Source organism: Myxine glutinosa, chromosome 2 (genome assembly GCF_964187855.1).
Source record: "Myxine glutinosa chromosome 2, kmMyxGlut1.1, whole genome shotgun sequence".
In the NCBI taxonomy this organism is placed as follows: domain Eukaryota; kingdom Metazoa; phylum Chordata; class Myxini; order Myxiniformes; family Myxinidae; genus Myxine; species Myxine glutinosa.
In genome coordinates this window covers 220,625,480-220,649,891 of record NC_136262.1, presented here as the reverse complement: position 1 = coordinate 220,649,891, position 24,412 = coordinate 220,625,480, and the positions used below count along the sequence as shown (strand labels likewise).

The 24,412-nt window shown below is 45.5% G+C and overlaps 1 protein-coding gene across 12 annotated transcripts in view; it reads right to left on the bottom strand.

Annotated features, from left to right (window-relative positions):
- Nucleotides 1-24,412, bottom strand: part of LOC137420807 (synphilin-1) — a 406,546-nt gene that overhangs the window by 248,259 nt on the left and 133,875 nt on the right. For 3 of the 12 annotated variants that reach the window (XM_068106198.2, XM_078772280.1, XM_068106200.2), the window contains exon 2: nucleotides 5,405-5,518. The exons of the other annotated variants lie outside the window; for them this stretch is intronic. The gene's annotated coding sequence lies outside the window, so the exon portion shown is untranslated. The remainder of the gene's footprint in view (nucleotides 1-5,404; nucleotides 5,519-24,412) is intronic. 12 annotated transcript variants of the gene reach the window in all.

Genomic DNA, 24,412 nt, shown 5'->3' with positions numbered 1-24,412 from the left:
GCAATGCAGCCAAATCAGCAAGACGCAGTAAGAGGTTAAACCCCCCCCCCCCCCCCCCCCCAAAAAAAAGCAAAGGAAAAATGCTCAAGCGAAGGAAATCTCAAAACATACACCTAGAAACAATTATTTGACAAAACAAATAACTTTAGACTGTCAGCTAAATCCGAGATATGTGTTCCTAAATCTGAGTTTTGTTCCAGGGAAAACATTCCCCAAATTCAGAAGCAAGTGAAAGAAAACATATCTTCCCGTGTTAACGCAGTCGGAACAGATGTCCGAGACTTTTGATTGTATGGACAAAGGATTGTCGCATATCGGGTCAATCCTTACGAACACGCAAGAAACATAAATTGGGTAATAAACAAGCATTCTCTCTTTGGGCTAGATTGCTCAATACAAAGTGAACAAGGCCTTGCGTTTGGCAAGGTAGTGAGGGATGTCATAATTGAACCAAAGACACTGAACTCTGCGCTGGATAAACACAACACACGAGCAGAAACACAAAGAATAACGTACTCCTTGAATGAGATCGGGTTCCATCATCCCAGGAGAGTTAGCGAACCCCTGTCAGGCACGACGAAAAACTCCTGCCTGCATCGAAGCCTTCCGTAGCCTCATGTTCAGCACAGGCGATGCCCACCGACTCTGCTGTTGTGTGGAATAATAGATGGAGGTGCGGGCAGCACTTGGATACAAGTACATCTCCACCGCCATAAAAGGCCATGCTTCCGTTCAAATTGTGAGAATCAACCTTGTTGACAGTCCCCTCAAGACTGGGTAGGCTCTACAAGAATGTCAACTATGTCAGGTATGGCTGTTAAAATCACTTCGGCAATACAGGCTCAAATGGAACTTTGGGTACACACACCAAACCTACCACAAGGCATGAGGTTGCATTCTCAGGTCTGTGTCTCTCTTGAAGGGGACAATTGATACCACAACAGGCATAATGAAGTGCATGAATGAAGGTATACAGTGACTTCGAGCTGGAAAATTTCATCCGGGAATTACTTATGGAAAACAAAGCACGTTGCTCCAAGAAATGATGTAATTGGCGAATGATTTTCTCACATTGGGTCCACTCGCCTGCCTCAAAAAGCAGTCGCCTGATTGGCCGGCAGAACGTATTTTACATCAACATGGAAATGTTTCATTATGAAAATGGCTTGACAAGTGTGTGGTGAAGTATGTGAAGTATGTGAAGTAGCTTGCATACGAGTGCCAGTGTGCAGCTACGTTCTGACCTTGCGTTTCTGCCAGTGCTGTTGGTGGGTGGTCGTTAGGCACCCAGCAAGAGCAGCCACACTTATCCCGAGAGAATCTTCTAGCGCTTCAGGTTTAACGACAGGCACATTCTTTTACCTTCAACATCTGCAGCACTGTCTTAAATGTCCAGATGGTAGAATCGAGAAAGGGAATGGCACAAGCCATTGTCGATGTAAAATGTAAAAACGCAATCTGGCGAACAAGGGAGCTCAAAACGAAGTACAAGAAATCGAAGACCGGCCGCGTCCGCTTTGTACCCAAACTAAATTTGACGAAAACGGCAGTTTAAAAATTGTACATTTTATTCATTTGTGTTCTCCCTGTTCTCAAAAATAAAAGTTTATTGAAGATTTGATGACAAAATCTCAACTGGTATAAATGTTATGGCCCGGAGAGACACAATGAAGCGCAATGGTAAATAAAGAAAACAGAAGTGATAGAAAAAGAAAATAAGCGTCTCATGTCTGACGCCCTGCAGTGGGGCTTATAAGGTCTATATATAGTCAAGATGACTTTGACCTTTCACATTTTGACCCAATTTTTTATTATTTTCTCCATATTCTATAAATAAAGGCTTGTTTAATAATTGATGATAAAAGCTCAAATGGTAAAACCAAAAAAACCTTATGGTTAGGACAGACTGACACACACACACACACACACACACACACACACACACACACACACACACACACACACACACACACACACACACACACACACACAATAAGTGATATCAAAACCCCATGTCCTGCTGTGTGGGGAGACCAGCTGATAAACAAGAAGGGCTAAATTAGTGGGTGCATGAACAATAATATTACGGCACACTTCGCGTGCCTCACCACACGTCGCTGCAGAGTCAGAGGCATCTTTGACCATGCCTGCTCTCCCCGGGAGTGAGGAAGGGGGGGGAGGGTGGTGGGTGTGGGTTAGGTGGGCTGGGTGATGGTGGATCAGGGGTTGTGTGGAGGATGGGGGGATGGTGGAGGGGCAAAGGGGGTTGATGGGGGAGGTCGGCTAAATCAATTTTGTGCTCTGATTGAATATATACTGTGAATCAGAAATCAGAACCCAACACGTATAAATAAAAAGCAACTCAACACAAATTTATATTTATTTTAAATTGGAACTGGACAGCAAATACAACATAATATCAAAAACTGGAATGGAAAGTCGAACTACCAGTCTTACAGAGCAGACGTGCCCCCAATACACTGCTTCACTTGGACTTCCGGCCGGGTTTTTGCGTCGTATATTTTCTTTTGCCCATATCTCGGTCTTGATTAATCAAGTCAAAGTAACCAAAAAAACAGCGCTGTTGAATATACAGGGAAGTCACGAATGTGCTTCTTTGGTTATATATATATATATATATATATGAGGTCGCTACGCTCGCCTCCTATGCGTCGTTACAGAGGAAAGGGCTTGTTTTAGCTGAGGATAATGACTGTACCCGAGTTGCTGTGTTGTCATGATTTACACCAATCAAAATAAAAACAATTATTTTGCACAAATTTATTTGTAGTGTTTGTGATATTACATTTTTTATAAGCAATTTGGGTTGAAAAAATAAAAATAAAATAAAAAAGAACCCCTCAGCACATACATACGGGATGGGTAGGTGCAGACTAAATGTATGGGACAATTACACCTCACCACCATGCAATTCAAAACACCTCACCACCATGTAATTCAAAACACCTCCCCACCATGTAATTCAAAACACGTCACCACCATGTAATTCAAAACACCTCACCACCATGTAATTCAAAACACCTCACCACCATGTAATTCAAAACACCTCACCACCATGTAATTCAAAACACCTCACCACCATGTAATTCAAACCACCTCACCACCACATAAATCAAAACACCTCCCCACCATGTAATTAAAAACACCACACCACCACATAATTCAAAACACCTCACCACCACGTAACTAAAAACACCTCACCACCACGTGATTCAAAACACTTCAGCACGACGTAATTCAAAACACCTCACCAACATGTTATTAAAAACACTTCACAACCACAGAAACAAAAGTTTGAGGGCGTTATTCAGTGACAAGACAAGACAGACACTGCACATATATATATATATATATATATATATATATATATATATATATATATATATATATAATATAAACATAGCAGAATTTGTTCTAGAAAATTTGAAGAAGAAGAAGACGTTTTAGTTACAAATATACATACATAACCATATATGTTTGCTCCATTATAATAAGATATTGAGCCATCAAATGGATGTTACCCAGAAAATCAGTTGGTAAATATTTTTAAGAAGAAGAAGAAGAAACAAAAGGAAATAAAAACAGATGCTCTTTCAACCTTCTCGGTGACCTGCAAAGCAAACTCACATGATGAGTGGGAAAAAATAAAACAATTAATACATTTGAACCAGAAACCTCAGCTGTAACTTCATCTCCCATGCCGTGCTACATCAAATGATTCTTACTTTGTAAACCCGCAAAGTGAGCACCCAGCCTTTGGCAAGGATACCTGCAAGTGAAAGAGATACTAAACACAACCGGTGACCACTGCAATCTTTCCAATTGAGACCACTACATTGATGCCCCATGTTGAGTAAATATTCCATTTTGATCACACTTGCAATGGAAACCCAAGGCACCGCGTGCATTGAGAGACGTCAAAAAGCTACACGTGCTTTAGCAAACTTGGTTTAGGATAGAAATGCATTGGCCGGTGATTTTTAGGATGCACGATTCTCATTGGTGGAGCAAAGCCAATGTTTGTAAAAATCATGGCATTTATCTTTCCCAACATCTGCTACCAGGGGCACAATGAGGGGTGAATGGGGGGAGGTGGCCCGCGCGGACGTGCTCCTGGCAATAGAGTGTAATATCTACAACAAATAGACATTCTGCTCCATAATGATTTTAATTGATAGTGGTTCCTGCGACCTGTCGGGCCACCACCTCCATCTGAGAAAGATTCTGCTTGCACGGGCCCTGTCCGCCATACCCCAAAATCTCACAGCCAGCGATTCTTCTGGAAATACTTTGTGAGCGAAACACTTGCGAAGCTACGGGAAGAAAGAGAAAGCCAAACTTTTCAAAGGGGTTCCAAACACCGAACAATGTCTCATTTCCTCCCAAGCGCAGCAAGCGGTGAAAACCCGCCATGCCCGCAGACGCAATTCCCATTAAATATGCCTCTGCCAGGTGGGTAAGAATTAAGACGATGTTAGAAGAACGTTAAACTGCACAAGATGCTTGGGACACAATGTTGAGCCTATTTGTGTTTGTTGCCCTTGATGAGCGAGACTCATCACGGGCACACTCTATATTCTGAGCTAGCACCGAAGAGGGCCCGGCAATGACGCATGCTGAAAGGGAGTACTCAGCTTTCACTCCGGTTGTTTGTTTGTTTTGTTGTACACCTTCCTGGAAGTCCTAGCAGTGTCCGTGTGTTTTTTAACCTCTCCCACCTCCCCCCCCCCCCCCTTCCAATGCCTCCTCCCCCAAAGCCCTCTTCCTCCCACAGATTTCCCGATGTCCCTGCTCTCAAATGTTGTGCTTATGTGCTTCCCTCTCTCTAACCATCTTGTCTCCCACTCCCTTTATCATATGTTTTATGTGTCAGTTTTTTTTTTGTGATTCATGTTAGCTCTTATACGAGCCTCGATGTTGAAAAAAAACAAAAAACGCTCTCGCCGCCACACAATGCCTTTCACACTCGTCTGTTACGTCACAGAACAATTCAATCGGCACGTGCACCACCACAATGGCTCCCTCTCATTAGGAATACATTACTCTTGTTGCTAAACAAACGACAAGGGAATACATACAACGTACGCATTAAATGCGGAAAAGTACGGAATAATTTATTTGGATGTATTCGTTCATAATTTGCTGTTCACTTCAATTCTTAGAATTAATTAATAAATCGCCCAGTGCGTTACAGGTGAGATAAGCTTGAGCAAAACCTGAGCCGATGAGTTAGGGTTGTGGAGCAATTGGTCACTTGCTGTAGAAAACGTGCAGGTGTGCGGCGGATTTTTTAAAGTGTTCCCACTTTTTCTTTTTTTGTGTGAAAAACCTTGTCCTGTCCCCGATACAATCAGACAGGATTTTACAGAGATTGCACTTTTACCTTTGAGCCACCCAGCCGGGGATCAATTCTCAGCCCGACTGTAACCTGGCGGATTGGTGCTTCCGCGGCCATGAGGACATCGCATTCCAAATTCTCACACGTGCATCAGGTTTGCTGAAGGTGTTCATGCAGACATAAATAAAACATAAAACATAAATAAAAACATAAAAAACATAAACACAAAACATAAACATAAAACATAAACACCTAGACCTACACACCTAACCTAAACCTAAACACCTAGATCTAGACCTAGACCCAGACCTAGACCTAAACCTAAATACCTAGACCTAAACCCTAAACACCTAGACTGAAACCTAAACACCTGGACCGAAACACCTAGACCTAAACCTAGACCTCGACCTAGACCTCGACCTAGACCTAAACCTAAACGCCTAGACCTAAACCTAGAGCTAGACCTAGACCTAGACCTAAACACCAAGAGATGGGTGTGCATAAAAACATAAAAGAAAAATATGATTGAAATTCTCACCCCAAATTTTTTTTTACATCTTTTATATTTTTTGGACAAAGCATGCGTGAAACCATAACCATTAAGAATACTCTTTGCCTGGTTTTCAAAATCCCCCATAAAAACGTTTTTTGGCTTTGTTCCTACTTAGGGAAGAAAGGCTTTTGTTTCTTTGCTTGTCGAGGTTTCTTTCTTTCTATCTTTCATCATGGGATAAGTGTGTAGCTGACATTGATCGCCCTTAAGATCACATGTGTGTGATCATCACAGTTGCCCTTAAGAAAGTGGTGGTTTGCCTCATTCTTAAACCATTGTAGTCCATATAGGCTATATGGCATAGTTCCCTACAACAATGTTACTTGGTAAGGAGTTCCGGCATTTTTGACCCAAAGGAAGATGAAGGAATCGGTCCAAGTCAGGATAATGTGTGACTTTGAGTGCAATGAAAGGCAGTTGTATTTTGAGTAAAAAGTTCATCGAGGCGCATCACACAGAAGATGAGCATTATGAGTGGAAAATAAAAAACAGACGCCCCGTTGTGTATCGGACTTCCTACACAAGATGTCCTTGTTGAGTCCAAAATCAGGCCAATCTGTCCTCCCACGGTGAGCTTCCAGAAGCCAAACGCTTCCCTGATTTATCCAAAGTAAATATTAAGCAGAAATGCTGCATCTGTAAAATGTTATCAGGATCAAGGACTTCGTCTAATCAGAGCATTTGTTTGGAAGTTTTCAAGCAATGATTAATAGCACAACTCTGTGATAAGAAATAATTAATGAAATAATCAGTCCAAGAGCACATGTGGTGCACGCGCTATCACAGCTACTTTATGCCAGTTCCAATGGGTATGGAAAATGCAACTCCACCAACGCATTAAAATGGTATTCAATCATCCATAGGGAATGTGAATGTGTTAGATTAGAGAAGCTTCAATATTCACAGGGAAACGTTAGTTAGAGAAACGTCCATTGATTAGCCCGTCCTCTGCACAGCAGGAGACAGGGTTTTGTCATCACTTCTCTGTGTGTGTGTGCCTGTGTGTGTGTGTGTGCCTGTGTGTGTGTGTGTGTGTCTGTGTGTATGTGTGTGTGTGTGTGTGTGTGTTTCTGTGTGTGTGTGTTTCTGGGTGTGTGTGTGTGTGTGTGTGTGTGTGTGTGTGTGTGTGTGTATGTGTGTGTGTGTGTGTTTGTGAGTGTTTCTGTGTGTGTGTGTATGTGTGTGTGTGTGTGTGTGTGTGTGTGTGTGTGTGTGTGTGTGTGTGTGTGTGTGTGTGTGTGTGTGTGTGTGTGTCTCTGTCTGGGCTTTAACATTTTACCGTTTGAGCAATCAAGTTTTCACCAAAGCTTTATTATGAGAATGCAGAGAAGGCAAATTGATAATTTTGTCATAAGGTGAAAGGTCAGCATCACATAAAATCACCAATTTTCATCCAATTGACCTGGAATTTCAATTTACCATTTGTGTTTTGTCATCAAATTTTCAACACAGCTTTATCTATCTATAATTCCAGCAATCTCTGTGTGTATGTTTGTATGTTTGTATGTTTGTATGTTTGTATGTTTGTATGTTTGTATGTTTGTATGTATGTTTGTCTGTGACCGCTGTTTCTCGACAACTACCGGTCCGATATACTTGAAACTTGCCAGGTATATTGCTGGGGACCCGAGGATGTGCCTTTTCAAGATTTTAAATTAATCGCAGAAGTAGTTACCGAGCTATGTCCAAAAAACGATTCAACCAATCAGAGAGCAGCGAGCTATCACGTGTGCCGAACGTGGCGAACAGACTCTGCCTCGGATGGCACATTTGAGAGCGTATTCATTTATTTCCCGTCGGCAAACTATGTTGGCGTTAAACTATGTTTTAAAACTAATTAAAACTACTATCTATAATTCCACGGGTCCGATAAAAAACACCGTACTCGCAAGCCGTTCGCTTTGGACCAAACCATTTCATGTAAATAGAGGGGGGGGATTGTCACCGTACTCGCAAGCCGTTCGCTTTGGACCAAACCATTTCATGTAAATAGAGGGGGGGGATATAATTTTAGATATAGATATAGTACGGGCATGCCCTAGTCTATCTATAATTCCAGTAATCTGTGTGTGTGTGTGTGTGTGTGTATGTGTGTATGTCTGTGTGTTTGTCTGTGACCGCTGTTTCTCGACAACCACGGGTCCGATATACTTGAAACTTGCCAGGTATATTGCTGGGGACCCGAGGATGTGCCTTTTCAAGGTTTCATATTAATCGGACAAGTAGTTACCGAGCTATGTCCAAAAAACGATTCAACCAATCAGAGAGCAGCGAGTTATCACGTGTGCCGAACGTGGCGAACAGACTCTGCCTCGGACGGCACATTTGAGAGCGTATTCATTTATTTCACGTTGGCAAACTATGTTGGCGTTAAACTATGTTTTAAAACTAATTAAAACTAATTTGCGATTCTTTCGCTTTCCTGCGCGTTTGTGCACGCTATGGCGATTTCTTTACCAAACTCCGCAAGTCGTTCGCTTTGGACCAAACCATTTCATGTAAATAGAGGGGGGGGGGGGGGTTGTCACCGTACTCGCAAGCCGTTCGCTTTGGACCAAACCATTCCATGTAAATAGAGGGGGGGGATTGTCACCGTACTCGCAAGCCGTTCGCTTTGGACCAAACCATTTCATGTAAATAGAGGGGGGGGATATAATTTTAGATATATATATAGTACGGGCATGCCCTAGTCTATCTATAATTCCAGTAATTTCTGTGTGTGTGTGTGTCTGTGTGTATGCGACCGCTGTTTCTCGACAACTACCGGTCCGATATACTTGAAACTTGCCAGGTATATTGCTGGGGACCTGAGGATGTGCCTTTTCAAGGTTTCATATTAATCGGACAAGTAGTTACCGAGCTATGTCCAAAAAACGATTCAACCAATCAGAGAGCAGCGAGCTATCACGTGTGCCGAACGTGGCGAACAGACTCTGCCTCGGACGGCACATTTGAGAGCGTATTCATTTATTTCACGTTGGCAAACTATGTTGCCGCTATGTTGGCGTTAAACTATGTTTTAAAACTAATTAAAACTAATTTGCGATTCTTTCGCTTTCCTGCGCGTTTGTGCACGCTATGGCGATTTCTTTACCAAACTCCGCAAGCCGTTCGCTTTGGACCAAACCATTTCATGTAAATAGAGGGGGGGGGGGATTGTCACCGTACTCGCAAGCCGTTCGGCTTTGGACCAAACCATTTCATGTAAATAGAGGGGGGGGATTGTCACCGTACTCGCAAGCCGTTCGCTTTGGACCAAACCATTTCATGTAAATAGAGGGGGGGGATATAATTTTAGATATATATATAGTACGGGCATGCCCTAGTTATGATAATACAGAGAAGGAAAGTTAATAATTTGGTCAAAAGGTCAAAAACTCAAAGGTCAGCATCACATAAAATTGTCAATTTCCATCTGATTGACCTGAAATTTTAAGAATTTGCATATTGGATCACTGAATTGGTTCACCAATCAAAAGCTAGAAGCCAATTGGTTGTTTTTTTTTAGATCAAAAGGTCAAAGTTCAAGGTTGTGTAAAATCACAAACTTTCACCCAATTGAGCTGAAATTTAAATAATTTGCATATTGGGTAATTGAATTGGTTCACTAATCAAAGGATAGGAGTCGATTTTTTTTTTTTGATTAAAAAGTCAAAGGTCAAAAGGCTGCATAAAATCATCAATTTTCATTTTGTATTTTTTGTTAAACTGTTTTCGTTATTTTGGGCCTATGGAAGAAGAAGAAGAGGAAGAAGAAGAAGAAGACGACGGCGACGTCTGAATACAAATGGATGCGGACATGCTTTGCATTTTCAGATACTTTCTAGTTATGCATTTTAACGGAAGTGGAAAGGTAAAATGTAACTAACTGCATGAAAGACAATTTCAAGATGTGTGTTTCAAGACAGAGAGAAGCTTGTCCAAGGACACACGCATGCACGCACGCACACGCACCAAAGTGAGGAATATAAAATGACAGCATCATTATCTAAGACTAAGGGCTAGAAAGTTTGCAACAGCAGCAGTTTTGCCAGGAAATAACTCAAAGTGGTCCAGTTGAATTCTGGGGCATCATAAAAAGAAAATAAAAACTAACCATTCCACAAAAATCCTTCACGGTTGAGCAACACTATTTCAATTGACTGTTCACTTCCAAGTACTTTTTAGGACATGTGGTATTAGTCCGCTACGATGGGGAAGAAGTAGCGCACTTCCCTTTGATTACCTTCGCAAAAGCGGAGGGTTATGTTTTGATCGCTGTGTATTTATTTGTATGTCTGTGTGTGTGTATGTTAATCGCATAACTCAAAAAGTATTCAACCGAATTGCATGAAATTTGGTGGGATGATTGGTTATTATACGGGACACATTTGATTAGATTTTGGGAAACAGATTTGCTCAAATTCTGACTATTTTTAACTCGATCGTATTTCACTCAAAGTTATGAGCGACTGAAGAAGAAGATGTCCATCCAGGACGTCATCACTATAACGCGATCTCCCGCGATCATTTCAACCTCAAAAAAAATTATAATTGCAGATTTGTCAAGAGATGAGGCATATTAACAAACGAATGAAACAGATTTGCTCAAATTCTGACTATTTTTAACTCGATCGTATTTCACTCAAAGTTATGAGCGACTGAAGAAGAGGATGTCCATCCAAGACGTCATCACTATAACGCGATCTCCCGCAATCATTTCAACCTCAAATGAAATTCAAATTGCAGATTTGTCAATCGGGGAGGCATATTAACAGACGAATGAAACAGATTTGCTCAAATTCTGATTTTTAAAAATCGATCGCATTTCACATAAAGTTTCACATCGCATACACTCCCATGCCAAGTACAGAACAGTAGCTGCGGCGAAGGTATGCGCTCTACCGAGTGCCCGGATTCTAGTTTACCTTTGAGTTGTCTAGCCTCGGCTCAACTCCCGACCCGGCCATGAACTGTCGGATCGGTGCTTCGCAGGCAAAGCAACAAGTCACGAAAAGCACTGTCCCTCAGATTAATGTTAAGCCGAGTGTCCCGTCTGCTAGCATTAGTTGGCGGCTGTTAAAGATCCCATGGTGTGTTTCAACAAGCATGAGGCAAGATATTGCTGGCACCCTGAACAAATGGTGAATTGGTACCCAAACCAGCTCCAGTCAAACATCAGGCCGAGCAAGCCGAGAGGTGGCAACGAGACAAGAGGAAAGAATGAGATTAAAGTGGGAACTAATGTAGAGGTTTCTGTGTGGATTGAGATTCGAGATTGTAGGTAGAGTAAGATACTTGTAGGATTCATTCATAGGGCTCCTGGTATGAGAGAGAAGAATGGGAGAGCGGCTTCACGAAGAATTCAGAAACGTCTATTCAAGAGGTAGAGTGTTCATCATGGGGGATTTAAATTTGCCAGGGATAGATTGGGTCCAGGAACGGGGAAAGAACAGAACCGAGGAGGATTTCCTGAATCTATTCCAGGATTGCTTTTTCAACTCGTTTGTAGAATATCCCATGGGAGAAGTGGGGGCAGATAAAGTCTTTTTTAAAGCAATGATCCCAATATGGTGGAGACGGTGGAGGTAGGAAAACATCTGGGGCAGATAGGTGACCACAACATAGTGAGTGCATCTCTATTGTTGAGATGTAGAGTTTAGGATAGTAGGGTAAGGCTGTTAGATTTCAGGAAGCAAATTTTGAAGGTATGAGAAGAGAGATAGGTGGTCTTGATTGGGAAAAGGTAATGCGTGGGGAGTCTGCATCAGAGAAATGGGCCACGTTCAAGGAGCCATTGCAGAGAGTAGAGTAGGTATATTCATTCCAGTGATGTTTGAAGGTAGATGCACAAAGGAGACAAGTCAAGTCAAGAGACAAGAGTCAAGAGTCAAGGATAAGTAAAAGACATTCATTGAGTACAATATAGCAGGACTGGAGTCGGACTCGCCTCAACGTAGTCGTAAAGAGAGGCTAATTAATAAAATAACTCAACAAACCGAGAAGAGAGTATGAAAAGGATATGGTCAGAAATCTTAAAACATAACAAGAAGACATTATTTAAGTCTATAAGGGGAAAAGGAAAGATGAAGAGGAGTTGTGGGGCCGGATAATACGCATCCAAGAGTATTGAGGGAGGTGGCGGAGCAGATAAGTGTGGTGTTAGCGGATATCTTTAACAGCTCGTTGGAGTCAGGACAAGTACTGGAGGGTTGGGGAAAAGCAAATATAGCATTTTAAGAAAGGATCCAGATAATAATTGGGGGATTATAGACCTGTTAGTTACACCTGTTGTGGGGAAGGTGCTCGAGTCATTAATTAAGGCACGGATAGGGAATCATTTGAATAATTTCCAATTAATTAAAGGAATCCCCTTCGAATTTACTAAGGAGAGGTCATATGTTTAACAAATGTATTGTCTGAGTTGTATGAAGCATTTTCTGACTGGGTGGATGAGGGAAGCGGAGAGGACACAGTATATCTCACCTTCACAAGGCATTTGGCAAGGTACGCCATATAAGGCTGTTGGCTAAGGTGAGGGCTTGTGGAGTGGCTGATCAGGTAACTAACTGGGTTGGAAACTAGATTAGTGATAGGAAGCAAGGAGTGCCTGCGAAAAAGAGGATGTCTGCTGCAAAGAAGTAAGTCCTCAAAGATAAGTTGTAGGACCGTTTGTATTCATAATATACATCAATAGTTTGGACAGTGAGGTTAAGAGTAGGGTTTCCAAATTAGAAGATGACACAAAGCTTGGAGGTAAGGTAGACAGCAAAGATGGAGGTGATCAAATTCAGAAAAGTCTAGATTATTTAATGGACTGGGTAAACTGGGCAACGTAAACTGGGCTAGCATTCCCTCTGGGCTGGTGCTCCTGCCTCACACCTAGCTCGGCTTCACGCTGTTGAAACCAAAGCTTTCAGAATCATTGGAATCTCCCACGATGAAGCTAACTCGAGGGCCTTTCACTCACTCACCGAAGGCAGGTTGGTGGTCTTTCTGTCTTCTCCCGACTCCTCTCCGGCCTTGCTCCCCCAGCTCTGTCGGTGCTCTGTCCCCCGAATATTCCTACAGGTCGCACAAGATCTGCCTGCAACCCTCTTATGGTTAAACTGCCAAAATCAAGACTCTCTGCTCACCTTCACTCTTTCATTCCTCTTTTCTCCCGCCTCTGCAACAAACTCCCTCACTCTCTTCAATCCCATTCCTCCCTCCAGGTCTTTAAAACAGCTGTTCACCACCATCTCTTATCTTCCCCCATCCAAAACCTTCATCTTTTCTACCCCCGCTAATTTCACCCCAGATCCACTTTTTGAAATACCGACTTCTTTCCTGGAAGTCCCAGCAGTGTCCATGTGTTTTCTACCTTGAGATATAAATATATATAAACCACCTTTAGAGGCCATTTTTCCCCGCAAAGTGGAGGTTGGCCTTTTTCGGGAACCGTGGTTGTTGTTGTTTTTCGGTCCCCTTTTTGAAGCAATGTTTTACGGCCGGATGCCCTTCCTGACGCCAACCCTTTTTGCCGCCTTTGACGACAAACAGGGAATTACCAGTGAACTGGTACTCAATTAGCCGACCTCGGAAGGATGACAGGCTGAGTCAACCCCCCTGGCGTTAATTCAGCGATCGACCGGGATTCAGATCCCAGGATCCTAGGATCCTAAGCCGGCACCCTAACCGCTAGCCCAACACCATTACCTTGAGATAAAGGAGAATAATCTGGGGGTGGTGATAGACTAAGCTTTGTTCTTGTTCGTATGCTGCACAAGACTGCATGGTAGCATGATTGGCTGAGGGCGTGGCTATGCTGCTGATGCTACGCCCTCTGCTGGTTATGGCAAGAATTTTAAATTTGTTCACGGTGCCGGTGATAGCTCGCCTACTTTTCGCGAAGGACGCCGTCGGATATTTAACATCCACCAACTATAATGCTGGCAGACAGGACGACCGTTTAACATCAATCCAAGGGATGGCGCACACATTGAAGAATTAGTCTGCCCTTGAAACACCGGAATGACAGTTTTTATAGTTGGGTCAGGATTCAAACCCAGGTTGGAGAGCTTAAAGGCGGTGTGCATATCTCTGCAGAACACTGACGCTGACAAGACAAGCGGGCACGGTTTAAAGGTAAATAAGGCAGTCAAAGAAAATTTAAAATAATTCCAAACAGGAAACTCACTGTTTTTAAGGATGTTATAGAGGACAAAAACAACAGGCACATAGAAATAATGCAATGCGTTATCGATAGGGTGATGTACTAGACTCTGCGGAAAATGGCGGTAAAACCCGGAATTAATTTATTTATAGCCTACGACTTGAAACCTCTTTAAACATTTCTTTAAACGTTCTATGGTAATTCTATACTTAACCAATGTAGTACACAAATCGCCTTCATAATACTTCCAAAAACCATGCTATCTATATAAATAAAACACAGTTTGTGTGTGTGTGTGTGTGTGTGTGTGTGTGTGTGTGTGTGTGTGTGTGTGTGTGTGTGTGTGTGTGTGTGGGGGGGGGGGGGGGGGGGGGGGGGGGGGAGGGGGGTTTGTCCGAGGCCGTTATTTTTTCTTTCATCTTTAGATCCATATTGTTAGCCATAACTTAGCGCATTTCCGATTGGGTTCTGAACATTACAGCCTCTGCCTCTGCCACAGCTGAGAGCGATCACATGACAATTTTCAAGTTTGCAAGGAAGACGGCACGAGACCCCAGACCCATATATACATCACTGCTTGCGCCATCAATTTGCATGTTATCGGTTACCGTTTATGGCGTTTTTTTGGAGTTTTTTTTTTTTAATCGCTCGATAGTGCCTAAGCCTTTTTTAATTAATGAAAGTTACATACAAGTACACATTCGCATAAATAAATAAAAAAACAATCACCAGACATTTGAATACAAATAAATCAAACAATTCCAGAAGTGTACAAAGTTGGTGGTATGGCTTCTTCTTCTTCCTGATCAGCATCACACTTACCTCAGAAACGTGATGACCACCACATTTACCCCCATTCACCCACCAGCATATATATGAACCTGCTTCCTCTCCTGCCTCCCCCCCTCCCTCCTCCCTCCTCCCCTCCCTCCTCCCCTCCCCTTCCCCCCTTCCTCCCCCTCCCCTTTCACCCTTCCTCCCCCTCCCCCCCTCCCCCCCTCTCCTCCAATCTTACATCCCCCCCTCCCCTCCCCATCTCCTCCTCCCTCCCACCTTCCCCCTCCTCCTCCCTCTCACCTCCCCCCTCGCCCCCCCATACCTCACCCCCCTCCCCTCCACATCCCCCCCCCCTTTCCCCCTCACCCCTCCCCCTCCCCCGCCCGGCAACGCCGGGTACTTCTGCTAGTATATTTATATATAGCATGAGAAGGTGTGCCATGTGAGAGGGCCGCGTAAAAGAAAATGCCGATTGACACTACGTTCTATGGTGATCTGATCACTGATCAGTAAAGCCTCCATCTCCAAAACTGTGACTCAACATTGTCTTATTACAGTGTATAAGGTTGGTGTACAAGAATGCTTCAGTAGCACTAAACTTGCGGATTTTTTTTAAACAATTTTTTAAACCATTATTTTATTAAATTTGAAGTATTATACTTCAACACTGTGTGGGGTATTCTGTTCTATGAACTCTCTAATTTACAAATTATTGATTCAACAAGTTTTACCTATTTCAGAAAAGTTTGTTAAAGCTCAACTTCTCAACAACAACAAAAAAGCAATTCATCTCAAGCAAGATGGCCAACAATTTTTGGAATGATGGACTACCATATATAAATCAATCATCCATCCGTAATACAGGGCAATGGTCCTGAAGAAAAACGTTTTAACCAAAGGTCGTGGTTTCTAACCATCAATCATTTAGCCTTTGAAATGAGAAACTATACTGAAAGTGTATTATGACATATGTACAATAACACACAAACACACCAGTCATAGCTGAACATTGCTCCTAACCACATTCTCAAGATTAATGGTCAATGTACTGTATTGATGCAAGACAAAACAAACGTTTAGCTTATCTACATTGCCCATTGTTGTTGCCTGCAGAAGGAATCAATGCCTCGAACCATACAATACGTCTAGAGCTACACCAGGTAGAGCTTTGCTTTTCCTTGGCAGAAAATCTCTGTATGACAGGCAAATGTTTCATTTTCCATTTCAGTGCCACTGACCCATTTTGCACCTTCCCACAGCAAGTTGGCTTTGCTCCTCTTCGTGGAATGAGGTGCAGATGCAGACAGCTCGTCAAACGAGGTCCGGGGCAGTTCCCCTACCTATACGACAGGTCCGCCCCAGAGACTTCCGACTGCACATTTTGGGTTTGAAAGTCAAACAAAAGCGCAGACATGAGATGCCTCTCCCCAAACTCAGAGTGATCAATGGAATTTCGCAATGCGCTCCTTGCGAAGGATCAGCGACTCCATTTGCCAACGCTCAAAATTGGAAGGCTTCATTTCATGCCTCACGATAGCGATTTTCATCATAGCGAGAACCATTTTGCCTTTCCCCGGACTCGTTTTCTGCTCGGCACAATGGGCCCATCAACCGTTGCTTTGCCAAGTGCAATTTGCGTTGTTTTATTGTTGCCCGGCTTCGGTCATGGAGAACCATTTCCCACGTGTTTGAGGAATGTGTGCGGAATGGTTGAGCATGGCAGCCTGCGCGAATAAACACAGGTACTTGCCAAGCCAAGCAGACATTGAGCTAGCCACGGAGCTAACGCATGATTGATGCTTCAATAATCAAACTAGGCTTAATCACTATACTTCCCTGGTATTAGCGAGGAAACACTTTCGACAGCGGTGAGAAGCCACAACCTCAACCGCAGGACCTTTTCAGGCCATTGGAAATTGCCAATCATGAAAAAGCAACAGCTGGTCAATGAAAAGCATGCCCAACGAAGGATTAATAAAACGTCCACTTTGTGTGGTTTCATACTCGACCTGCCTCTTTTTAAAAATGGTGCTGAATTGCCCAGTGAAAACAATTCCGCTGTATCAGTTTTGTCCAAAACCAAAATGAAGGTTTTTATCGGTTGCGAACGTTTTCAGAGCTTGGAAATATTTTACACTCCTGGGACTGCAAGCTGCTGCCGAAGGAACCTTCGGTGATGGTGTGGACTTTCAATTTGGCCAGGGTAGCGGAACATTTTCTCAAGGTACTGTGGGATCATTAACATCCACGGGTTAATGATAGCAGATGGGGTCGTCAGCTAAACTTCCCCTTGAAGGAAGGTGCACTCTTTGATACAACCCCTGCCAAAGAAACACCAGAGGAACAGTTTGCCGTCGATTCAGGAATCGAGTCCAGACTAGGCAGCAGGTTCGTTTTTTTCTTCTCAACTATACTCCCTGTGCCGTTTGGTGCACCAGACATTGTCTGAACAGTTGCAAAATTAACTACAGCGAAGTCGATGATGTGCCAATGCAAATCCCCCATGCTTCCCACCTAAAGCAAAGTTGAAAGATGGCAAAAAAGATCCACCAGAAATGACCCAATATCAAATTCTGAGATAAATCTTCCTTTTTGACCCGTGACCTCATGTCCCCACCCCCTGCCCATGAACCAGGGGTCAAATCCACAAATTCTTCATATTTCATGAGTCCCCCAATGTTGATTACATAATACATATACAAAATTTCATTCAAAGAATGTTTTCAATTGTGCCCATAATTGCATTTTTGGTAATTGACCGTTTGACCCTGCCACAGGGTACCAGGGGGCATGGCCAAAAATGATACTGCTCTCTCACCTTCTTGCCATGTGATGATCATAACTACTAAGTTTGGTGAATTTCTACACAACTACTTAGGAAGAGATAGCCTGACGGACGCACAGAAAGACAGACGGAGTTGATTGCAACATTCCTCCTTTTTTAAAACGTGGGATAATCAAGGTAAGCAAATCCCACAGTCATAATCCATGAGGTTAATCAAATGTAAAACCACACCAAAATTCAAATCTCCATATTGGCCCTTACCCATGACAAGTACATAATGAAGGATGGCCCATTACCTCTTTCCAGTACTTTTGTTCCTTGCAATGAACATTTTTCATTTGAATTTGCCCGTTATACCATATATACTGTTACAGACGCGGTGGTGGATGTTGGTTCACCGAGCGGTTTGGTATGACCGCGCCTGCACGTTTACCCGATTATGCTCGAACGTTGCCGAGTCGCGCTACGCTAAATCAATTGAGGAAAAGGACACAACGGCTGGGTTAAAATGACACGACACCAAGGGTTCAGTTCTCAAGACCTCCGGAGGAGGTTATATTAGGGCGGAAGGTCAGATTACAACTACAAGAGGGACAGCATAGAAAGGCAGGCACTTAGACACGCTCTTATATTAACCCCGACAGACGACAGATAAACGGGACAAAAACTGACTCACACGGGGATTGATGGCAAGGAAAGCGGGTATTCGATGGCCAGCACAAGGTGCACCTTGTGCTCAGGGACAGGATAGCGCGGCCCAAAAGATGCAGGAGGTCTCTCAGCGCTCGGAGGTAGTGACTTCTCTTTCTCCAAGCTGGGGGCGCATCTGACGTCACGTCCGGTAAGTCGCTGCGTATATCCGGCGGGGAGTGACACGCCCTCGGCTCGTTAGCTCCGCCCCAGATGGAATCGGCCCGTTGCTTCTCATTGGGTGCGTGCGGGGGGGTTACCGGCTCCGCCCTTGACGAGGGGCCGACAGGCAGCCCCTTCTTGGTAACCCCGTCGGCGCACATGGGTAATGGCGGCTAACCGAGCCGGAGTGAGGACGCACACTCCCCGCACGCCGCGCCCCTCTGTTGTTGTAGTTGTTGTTGTAGTTGTTGTTGTAGTTGTAGTTGTAGTTGTTGTCGTTGTTGTTGTAGTTGTTGTTTCATGGGGAAGATGGGAGGAGGTAAGGGGAGGTCCTAAACTCACTACTGGTGCCATACGATCACATTCTGGTGCAACGAAGAGTCAGAATTAATGGAAACGAGTCCTTAACTGACATAGACTAAGAATAACTAGCAAGATGTCCTATAGTTGTCTACGTGAGATGCGGTGAACCTGGGCACGACATTTAATGGGGGAAAAAGGGGAAGGTCGGTTCTACAGAGTGTTATTTACAGGCAATGGGACTAGGGAATGGGGGATTGGGGATAGTTGGGGAGTATTGGGGAAATAGGGGAGTATTTACAAGCGGATATTGAGGCCAAGTCCCATATCCGCAACATTGCACCCTTCTCTACCCTCGGGGCGTCCCGACCCGATAAATTTTTACCTATTTTAGTGTGGCACTCAGATGTAGTTCCCTCTACTATTAACTCTACCCTGAGTGCGACAGTTTTACAGATGTTCACAAATGAGTAAATATGTCCCCCTGCGACGTTGCACCCTTCTCCTCACAGAAACACACCCACAGGATAACCGAATTGCGGAAAGAATTCGCAAACTAAACATACAGCCGGTAGGGAGCATTATTTACACAAGACTACGCTGATATTTACACTACGATCCAGGACCTGTTTTTGGAGGAACACATGCAGATGTTATGCATAGAGAGAGCACGCATGCCAGCATCGATACACCAACCCACGAGTGCTCTGTGGCCTTACGGCCTTTAATAATGTGCAGAGCACCCCATCCAAGCACCAAAAGCACCACCCCATAACACAGTCAGCACCATCCGGTGCACCAATAAAGTGTTTATAAATCACCGGTGGTGTCGCAGCCGGCCGATGTTCTGCCGCTGGTCTTGCCTTCATGTGGTGCACTTGGCCTTCTTGCTTCTTTAAAAATAAAGAAAGGCGCCAACCGCGTCCATTTCTTTATTGTGGCCGTCAGGGGGCCAACTATTAGTGGTTCACCTGTATGGCATAGGTGCCACGTTGACCCATAGGTCCATCCATGGGTGGTGCTTGCCCGCAAAAGAACTGCGGTCCATGGTGGGTGGCCACAAACATTGCGGTCCATATGGTGTATCGATCCAGGCAGCAAGCAGCGAAAGTGCAGGCCCACAACTGCGTAGCCAGCACCTCTCTCTCTCCTCTCTCTCTGCCCCAAAGCCAGATTCTCGGAGGTGGGAGACAAAAGAAGCAGACAAGTGAGTAAGGTGGTAAGGGCGCAAAAGTGCACGCAATGCAAGGTAATGCACACTGGGGGCACATGGGAACCAGGTGAGACAGGTACGTTCCTACCGTACGCCCCCCCCCCCACCAGGTAACCTACATGGCCCCTCCCTTACCCCCTTACTGTATCCACAAAACACAACACTACCCATAAACATCTATTTTACAAATCAACAAACATCCCTACTGTCTTCCCCGTTCCTCCCATATACCAAATTCGTCTTCTCTCCCTCCTAACCAATCAAATTTGCCATTTTCAACTCTCATCAAAATTTGCCATCTCCAATTCATCATCAGTCCCTCCTAGGGAGGGAGAGATGGAATCACCCCAATGTCTCATCCACGTCGTGATGCGTCTCACAAATCCAACAGCAGTCCTTGCTTCCTGCACACAGAACAAAGAAAACACAGGTGTGGAGTCATCATCATCACCACAGGTGAGTGGCTGCGTATGGTGCGACAGGTTCATCAATCCTAACTATTTCCTAAATGACTTTAACAACTTTACACTACCCGGGGTCTTTCTCCGGCCAAACCATTGGCCCTCTTACACTATGGGTTCTAAAAACCAATTCCCATTGGCCAAACTGTGGTGCTTTTCAATTTGGGGTCTCACTCCCCCGATTCATCTCCCGGTGCCCTCGCACAATTTCTGGGCTGTGGCGTGTACCTCTCCCAGCGGGTCTACCCACCTGCACACCTCCACCACTGCAGTTGCCTCCGAGCTTACCTGCTCCTTACCCTAACCTAACTACCTGGGGAAGGCCCTCTGGCGCTCTCCCCACTCGGTGCCCTCTCTGGCACTGGGCTACCCGATCCACACCCGGGATCCTCAGGCACCCACTCACAACTACCGGCTCCCAGAGCCCACCTGCGGCCTCACCTGGCCGACATCCTCACAGTGGTGGAGTGCCCAACCAACTACACACACTAACAGGCTACACGCCCAGCCATTTCCACGACACTAATGCACCCATCCACAACACCATTCTGCAACCGCACCACAAATGCCAATATCCAACCACAATTTACCTGTACCCTCTACCTATCACTTACACTACCCGCCCCGGGTACTCGTGAAAGGGGTCCACTCTCCCCCATCCACACCTTCGCACCATGCACACCACTCCGTACCACTTACTCCAACTCTCTCCACACACCTGTACCTGCACACCTGTGCTCTCACACCTGGTGCCACCTGCACCCTTCTCTCCCCAAGCGCATTCGCGCTGATCCACACACTCACTACTCATACACTGCTCCACACACCTGTCCAGTTGCACACCTGTGCAATCACACCTGTTCAATTCTCACACACACGGCATCATCTCAGCTAACTACTCCCTTCTGAAACTTGCGCTTCCCAGTCGTCCCTTTAAACTATTGCGCTCCCTCGTCATTATCATCCATACTAATCTACCTGCGTCCCCACTACAGGTATCAGTCACTAACTAAACTTAACGTTACCTAATGTCATCTTCGCTAGATCCCTACAATATAACCTAACCCACCCGGGCTAGTTTTCACTGCCATACACCCCATAAGCTATTGCTCCTTTGCCCCCACCCTATGGGAAGGGTGGCAAGGATGCCACCCTTACCCACCGGGCCCATCGCTCACTACCAATTTTGCACATCAAATTTCAACAAATCAAAAATTTGCCAATCACTACCCATCAGCTGCCAATCACTACTGCCAATCCTTTGCCAATCACCAAATTTTGTTTTTCTCTTATTTTGGGGCCAAAACACTAACCTCATCACCCAGTCTACTCACCAATGCCTCTCGGTGCGCCAATCCCTGTCCAAAGCCCGGCTTCGTAAAGCCAAGCCATGAATGCGGGTTGTTTGGTGCCAGCGGCTGGATACGTCCGGCATTCGGTGCAGGGACGGGGGCTTACCCGGGCCGAGATCCCACGCACCATCTCGGCGTGGAGCCATCCAATGTCCCGATCTCGACCCGCCGGACTGCCTCAACAAAAAGTGGTCGCCATGACGACCCTTTCTATCGGGCTGCCCGCTCCGCCTAGTGGAGCACGGACGCAGCCGTTCCAAGCGAGGCCCAGCACGCACCGAGGGCCCGATTCGGCTAAAAGTCGCTCTAACCTCTAAACCGGTTACCGTCGATGCTTCACCTGGACGCTTACACCCCGCAGCCCGTTCCTTGCTCACACATCCAGCCGTTCCCATGCTCCTCGTACCTTTCCTTTCACACCCAGGTACCCTCATTCCACTCACAGCCTTGGTCACACACCTGACCACCGAACACTTTGGCACACATTCGTTGGTAGCACACCTCACCAACACACCTCTTCGCGCCCCCTCCTCTGTCACCTCCTCTGTGACAATCACAGGTGTGCTCTCATTCGCACACCCAACCACGTGCCTCACAACCAACTCCAGCGTGCATTCCCACTCACGCTCTACCATTCCAGGTGTGCATCCTTCCATCCCAGGTGTACATTCTCGCTCACCTGTCACAACCAACTCACTCTCCTTGTCACTCTCACTACTCTCACCTCCATTCTTGACAGCGCACTCACCCTTACTCTTGACAGCGCACTCTTTCCTCATGCACCTGTCCGTCACACACCTTTCTCGCGCACACTCTCCCGTTACACCCTCTGTAACACTCACCACAGGCGTGCATTCTTCCTTGCCTTTGACAGCGCACTTTCCCCATGCACCTGTCCGTCACACACCTTTCTTGCGCACACTCTTGCGCACACTCTCCCGTCACACCCTCTGTAACACTCACCACAGGCGTGCATTCTTCCTTGCCTTTGACAGCGCACTCTTTCCCCATGCACCTGTCTGTCACACACCTTTCTCACGCACACTCTTGCGCACACTCTCCCGTCACACCCTCTGTAACACTTACCACACCGCGCTTCCATGTGCTCCCTCGCACACGCGCTACGACCGACTCACTCTCGCCAGCACCCTCACTCCTTGGCACACACTTTTTCCTCACACACCCCAGAGTCGGACTTTCTCGCACACCTCCTCTTTCGCATACCAGACCTGTCGCACACTTCACCAACGGCCTCTCACGAACACCCGGGTCCATCTCGACCCCCAAGCTCCTTAAATCCCCTGGCGCATCATACGCACGACCATATTGGTCACCACTTACACCGGGTCCTCTTCCTCTTCGCTTCTCCTCCATCACCTGCGAATCCCTCATCCGGTTAATGAGCACATCATCACGATTCGAACACAGACTTTGGACCAATTCTTTTACTTCCTCCTTTATCTCTTTCTTATCCTCTCTCCGTCGCTTTTTAATTTCGCTCACCCCCTCTTCCACTTCTTCTAATTTCTGCTTCACCTCTTTTATTCCCCGGTACGTCTCTTCAAGTTCGTCCTCCAAGGCTACCTTGACCGTTTCCATGTGCGTCCTCACCTGCCGGTCCTTCGTCTCCATTACCTCTATCACCTCGTCCAACCTCGTTGTCAGTCCCTCACGTACCATCTGACATTCCCTCTTCGTCGCTATCAAGTCGTCTTTTAGTTCTTTCTGTGTCGCTTTCAACCCTCCTAATACCGCAGTGTTCCTTTGAACCTGCTCCGTTACTTCTTTTTGTCCCTCCGTCAGCTGTTCCACCTCCTGCGTCAGGTCCTCTATGCCCCCTTATAACTTTACAGTCCCCTTTCTCACCTCCTTCTCCATGTGCTCCTTACAGTGCCTCACCTCCTCGCGCACTCCTCCGACCTCCTCACTCACACCTCCTCTGATCTCCTCTCCCATCACTTGCATCTCCTGCCCAGATGCCACCCTCATCTGCTCCATTTTCTCCCGGTGAGCATCCAGTTTAGTTTCTACCCCCATTCTGACCCCCTCTATCTGCCGCCCCATTTGGTTAACTTCCCTTTCCGCTTGGTCCCTCATGTCCCTCAATTTGCCTTCCATCCTGTTTTCTAACCCCTCTAACCCCTTTTGCATCCCTTCCATTTGATTCTCCTGGGCAGCCATTCTATTTTCTACCCCCGTTAACCCATTTCTCACCTCTTTTATCCCGTTGTCTAACCCCTCAAAATTATTGTCTAACTTCCCAAATTTCTTGTCTAACTCCTTAAAATTATTGTCTAACCCCTCAAAATTATTGTCTAACTTCCCAAATTTCTTGTCTAACTCCTTAAAATTATTGTCTAACCCCTCACCGGTACCCCTCGCTTCGTCCCTCATTACCCCCATTTGGCCCTCTAATCGCTCACCCTGAGCCCTCATTCCCACCATTTGGTCTATAAGGGCCCTCATTTGCAGGAGGAAAAGGTTCGGATCCACCAGGGGCGCTGCCACGGTCGCGGGCGTGGATGCCGTGGCCACCTTGTGCGCGACAACGCTATTTTGCGACCCTGCCGCCCTCACTGCTTCGCTCTCCTCGCGTCCCTCAATTTGGTCCTGGACCGACCCTGCC